This window comes from Centroberyx gerrardi, chromosome 12, assembly GCF_048128805.1.
Source record: "Centroberyx gerrardi isolate f3 chromosome 12, fCenGer3.hap1.cur.20231027, whole genome shotgun sequence".
Classification (NCBI taxonomy): domain Eukaryota; kingdom Metazoa; phylum Chordata; class Actinopteri; order Beryciformes; family Berycidae; genus Centroberyx; species Centroberyx gerrardi.
Window position 1 is genome coordinate 14,653,521 of NC_136008.1, and position 6,597 is coordinate 14,660,117.

Below are 6,597 nucleotides of genomic sequence, written 5' to 3' on the forward strand. Positions count from 1 at the left end.
TGTAGTTCACAGCAGCCGGTCTATGTATGTCCTGTCATTGTGTGTGACCCCCTGTGGTTTGTCTGTCTTACAATTATATCAGTGACCCTGCTGAAGGCAATTCGCTCATTTAAATACAATGAAACCAACATTAGACGAATAATAAACCAGTCAAACACTCACTCTATTCCTCCAGTAGGTTTAGACAATATGGCCAACATATCATATCATAAATAATATTTGATCTTATGTGATATTCCAGTACAATTAGACACAATGTAATGCCTTTTTGATGCCTTTCTTTGCAATAAAATGATCCTGGTGCTGCTTCCATTCATAATGGTTTATTCTATGGTTTATTTCTATTGAAAATAAAACATTCTCTGTGCTCTGTGTGTTTGATTAAAAAAGGCAAAATATCATTGGTAATATTATTGTAAAAAATGTAAACCTTTGTGTAGATCCATGCCAACATGTTTTGCAGTACAGTATCCCTGTCAGCCCTGCCATACAGCATTTTAGAGTTGTTCTGTCTCTCTCAATATGTGTTCTTGTCAAAACACAGCCGAGTACAGCGGATGGATAAAGATCCCGGAAATTTACTTGCCAACTGCTAAATATTGAAGATGCATCAGATGGTAAGTAGGCTGTCAGGGACAAATGAGAAGTCCCAAGAGTCACTGTGAGAATGGTGCAGCCACATCCAAAACTTACACAAAAAACTTTTTTGTGTAAAAAGTTTTGTGTTTTTGTGTGGATAAATTCCTATTGATGTGAGTAGATAAATATTATAATATTATAATATTAATACAATAAATTGATATTTATAAAGTTAGTTTACATGGATATCTTGTCCATAAACACGTTCACGCACATCCCAAGTAACAAAATAAATTAAAACATTGTCTTAACAGTAAAACTTGAAGAAAGTGCACTGAAACCTTTCTAAACATTTCATCACCTCACCAGCTTATGTAAATTGATTAGCTAACATTATCTTTAAATAACTGCAGGAAGGTAAACATAAACAATCCAGTCCCCCAATTTTCAGGTCTTTTTAGCGCATGGAAACAATCAACCTAGTCAGCTTGATAACATCAGCTAACCACTTAATGTACACAGCAAGCTAACTAGCCCCAGTGTGAGCTTATGTTTGTTCATTTGTGTGTTCCTGTGTAACGCTTTTTGCATTGCACAATGTTTGGAAGAATTACGGTATGCACTGCCCCAAGAGCCCTGCATAAGGGAAATACAGTGTGCCAACTTTTAAATCTTTGATATTTAGCTCTGGAGGGAGTGACTGATGGTAAGAAATCACATTCGCGCACTGTCAAAGTACATAGGTAGAAAATAAAACTATGCAAAAAGCTGTTTTACCAACATATTTTTTACCTGTTGAACCAGAGTACACACTTAATAAATTTTTGACAAATAACTAAAAAAAACTCATCCACCTGCATCTTCTTTGCCTTTTTTGTGCCTGGCCTTTGGTGTGTTGTGGCCAGCTCACTTCATCTTCCACTATTTGTTGTCTGACTATCAAGCCACTGAGCTGCTGCAGATAAAAATGAGGTAAAGGGCAAAGTTAAAATGTGACTACCGTCTGTTACCTTGCTAGCTAGCTGTTAGTAAGCACGTCACCCCACATCAGCCTGAGTTAACATAAGCTGATTCAACTTTCAAAGACATGTAGAGCTAATGTTAGTTTTCAAGCTAAGTTGTTACAAGTTTTAGCTGCAAGTTAACTATTTGCTACAATGTTGCGATTCACTTGAAATATTGCACCCAGTCGGCTGACTGTCCTTACTGTCAGGAAAATCCAAACACCCAAACATCCACCACCCGCCAAATGCAAGTGATTTGAGCAGTGGCTGCCTGGTTATTTGCAGCAGCTGTGGTGGGTGAACAAAATTTGCCCAAACTGGAGAAAAAAAACGCTAGTTCACAGATCTTTTACGAAGTGTGCTTCCACGTGCCACTTATGCTGTCTGTTTACGTCCGATATGCCATTTTTTCTTCCCATGACCACTCCTGAACCACTGTGCTTAGCAAGGTAATTTCAAAACAAATAATTTTGATATGAAATCTTGCTACCAAGGAAAATATTAAATAGGGCAGTCTCACCGCCCACTATGTCAGTTTAGCTTGTCTACCCTGAGGCTAGATACGACTGTCACACTGGAAGCAAAATGTGGTGACATATTGTTGGAGCTATGAGGCCAGCAGACAGATAATAAGAGAGGTGATGCATTGCAGCAGGCAGAGGAGACATCGGGGCCCAAAAAAACAAAAGGCGATACTTCAATGAGAAGTGGCAACATGAGTTCTGCTCTCTGTGCTCTCTGAAATTTTAATTTGTTGAATTGTCAATATATCTGGTTGAAGCATCCCATCTTTTTCAACATACTTGAATAAATACATGAAATTTAGCCTTTTTACATGTAATATAGCCTGTACATTTTGCAAGTATAATGTTGAGCCACCTTGGAGATTCAGCTGATAAAATAGGTCAACCAACTTGTACAAAAACTTTTTCATTGTCATAGATCTTCCAATTGGCCAAATAATGACCCTTAAACATTAGCATCATTAAGAATAAAAATGTAATGCTTCAATGAAAAATAAGATACCATTCTTGTAGCCGTCCATCTGCACATTGACTTGAGATGAAATTGCATGCTATTAAAGATAATGAATGTCAGGACTTCCCTATTATGTGTTTTTTTTATTTTGGTTTGTGCGTGTGCATGTTTCTTCCACTGCAGATTGACGCCATGTGGAAAAAACACAAGAAGCTTGAGGCTGCCACAGCTTCAGTCCCTCGCATCAGTTCAATTTTCTTGCAGGCAGAAGACTTAAAAGCAATCCGGGCAGAAACACTTTACACTACATAGATTGTTGAGCACAATCTGCCCTTAGCTGTTGCAGACCATGCAGGGCAACTCTTCTGTAACAATGTTTCCAGACAGTCAGATTGCCAAGCAGCGCCAAGACCGCCAACGCAGAGTAAACACTCGGCACAAATGACGAGAAGGCAATTACAGAAGTGATGAAGCAGTTGCGTTACAGGCTTGCTACGGATGGAAGCACGGATATGTTGGATGTAAAAATGTGTCCCATTATGGCTGGGATCTTTGATGCCAGTGGTGGAAGAATAGTAGTGGAGTTGCTCAAGATTTGTGGGTTCAGAGACTGGAACAGCCATTTATGAGTTGCTTTATGATGAACAGATGAAAGGGAAATACCATGGTCAAAGCTTGGCTGTACTGCAGGGCTTGGGGAATGGTGTGGCAGCCTTCTAGATGGCACAAAATCATCACATCTACCTGGATGGTTGCACTTGTCACCTTATCCACCTGATTGCAGACCGGGCATCCAGGCAGCTCAGTGTTAATGCTGAAGACTCCCTTATTAGAATTTATTATTACAGTACTGCCCAAGCTTCCAGGATCCTTACAGTGCAGCAGTAGTGCAGGCTTCTCCTCCTCTGAGCTGTCCAAGCCTCCATCTGCTCCTTCAGTTCCAGCTCCTTCCAACCAGCAGTTTGACTTGGATGCATTCCTTTATAAGCAAAATAAAATAATAAAAAAAAGTGCTACAAAAGCAAGAAGTAGAAAAGAGGAAAATGAAGAGGAAAGGGATCTCTCAAAACCAGAAAAAGTGCTTAAGTTTCTCAGTGATCCCCATGCCCAAAGTGTATGTAATCCTTTTAAACAAGGCTGAACTGATCAGTAACCAAATTCTCGAAAAAGGGAAAAGCCATGTATAGGCTACATATCCTCCTACCAACATTGGTGTTACAGCTACAGAAAATATTGTTCTCTCTGTTTAAGCCTGAGCTTGTGCTCATCTTGATGGATGAAGTCCGAAGACGAATCAAGCTTTCACTTTCCTGCCAAATAGTAAGTCCGCCTCCTGATGACCTTTATCCAAAGCCAGAGTGGCCTAGACCTGACACAGCTCTACCAACATGTGAGGAACCTGTAGTCAATCCTGTAGTCTGCAGCAGACTGCAGGATTTCAAATATGTTTTATCAGATGTGGAATCAAAAGCAAAATGATCCCCTAATCCCCACTCCTTCAAAAGAAACAAGCACAGATCCTGTACAGACCCACGGCACATGTGTTCAATTCTATGCACTGAAGCACTGCGACACGGTTAAATTACCTAATTCCACTAACGCTATTTAAATACCATAAGATGACGTCACCTACTGTTAAAGTTTGTATGGCAGTGAAGACGAGTTACTGTCTACAAATCCCCGTTACTGACTGTGGTATGTTAAGTTTCACTTTTGTTTTCACACCGGGAGACTCTGTGGATTGAGTTCAATGCTGCTGGTCTGCTGTCTGTACATCTCCAAATTACAGACATGACATGATGCGACATCAGGCGCATTAGAGATCGATTTAGATCCATTTCTTTACAGTGAGCAAATTTTGTGCCTCTGTATGGGAAACAGTGCATCGCACAGTCAAAAACACCCTCTAGAGGCCATCTGACGAAGCGCATCATCTCACTAAGTGTTACCTGACTGACTGACTGACTGACTGCCTGACTGACTGACTGACTGACTGACTGACTGACTGCCTGACCTGAATTTGCCTTGTGATGCCCTCGGCTGCGCCGTGGGAAAAAGACAGAGGAAAAGATTGAGTTAGTATGGAAAGGGACCAAGAGCATGCTTGTGTAAAGACAGGGGCTGTCAATGTGTAGAGTGAGTTATTCAATGAAGCAGGATTACACAGGTGGCGAGATAATTTAAAATATTACAAAAAGAAAAAAAAAAATCTGTTCTTATTAATAGCAGTTAGCAATAATCAGTATGCAGAACCTAATCTTAAATTTTACAGTTGAATTTTACACAGTCACTTCCAAAACATTGAGAAATCACAGTTATCTGGCTCACCCCCCCCCCCCCCCCCCCCCCCAAGGTAAACACACCAATGTCTTTTTACTGTTTATTTTGTAGAATTCTTTATTTCTCATTCTCAGTCCTGGTGCATTCTCAATTACACATTTATTATTGTAATAATGATGTAGTATGCATTCATTTAGAAAATAACAACAGCTATTTTTGGAGAGCCAAGCCATGAATTCCAGTATTGCCTGTTGATAGACTACTCCTGGGCTAAAGACCAGTCTATCACATGAAAAACAAAACAAAACAAAACAAAACAAAACAAAACAAAACAAAACAAAACAAAATGTATGTTTTAAGCACACATTAGGAAGGCATATAGAAACAGTGATGCACTTATTAAACAAATATTAGAGCCAGTCATGTACACACACTGAGCCACATTGACTAGTCAAACATTCTACTAAAGGTATTCACACACTGAAATACATATCAAACAGTCTGTATTATTCAGTCAAACATGCTGAAATTAGATGGGCGGTCCAGAGGTCAGTGGCCTGGAGTGATGTATGTTTAAACAAGGAACGATTAATACAGACAGAGAGAAAAAGAATAATAGAGACAGAGAGACAGAGAAAGAGATGGAGGGGTGGAGAAAAACAGAATGGAAACAGATGAAAACAGACAGACAGAAACAAGCTTCACAACACAAATGTTCATGGTTAACTCCAAGGCATATTTTTCCTTTACAATGGCAGTTGCAGCTGTAGCTGAATATTTTAATCACTGTTCATCACTGCTCCACTGCTATGACACAAAACAGCATTAGCATTACATTAGCACCTAATGAAAGCTGGCATAAGGATTGAATCAGTTATCATGAATGTGCTGTGTAGCTGTTAGGAAGCTCTTGTTTGGGTGTTATGAATGTGATATAAACTTTAGTTAATGTAAATTGTTACCAGATTTTCAGTCTGTTAGAGACAACATAGATCCCCCTCCTTCCCTTTCTCTCTGAGCCAAATGGAGAATGATGTCTTTTTTAATTTTGTTCTGTGCAAAGGGCTCTTACCATGATGACAAACGGGAATGTTTAAGTTCCCCTCCTTAAGTAAAGCTTTATGTTTTCTGTTAATAGTTGAAATTAATTCAGTCCTCTTACCAAGTTTAAACACCACTAAAATAAAGCGTAGATGAGCAAAAAAGGAGAGGAGAAACAGAGAAAGATAAAGGGAAAGAATAGATTTTACTACAGCTGAGAAAGGCGAGAGGAGAGGAAAATCAAAGAGCATTAGCATAGCAGCTCTTTGTCTCCATGTCTGTCTCTTTACCCTCTGCATCTAATGAGTAACCAATGGTCTGCCAGACAGAGATAAGGTGTGTATGTGTTTTTTTTACTGTGTGTGTGTGTGTCTGTGTCTAGTCCCAGTGTTAGTCTGTCCCTCCCTATGGACTGTGTAGTGTGACAGCTAGATGGATGTTATTCTGTGCTCCCCTCACACACCAACTGATTACTACACACACAGTCATAGATACTGACTGACTGAACACAGCTGAATGACCGCATGTCAAAAACACTGCCGGCTTACAAGTGTATGGTACAGATTTCATCATAACATTTTCTGAAAGGTAAACATACTGTACATGCAACCATGCAATGTAAATGTAGAACTGTCTGCTTTGAATCTGGCCTGGTCTAATTATTAAGGTCAGGGCAACAATGAGATTTTTTTTTTTTTTTTTTGCAACAAAGCAG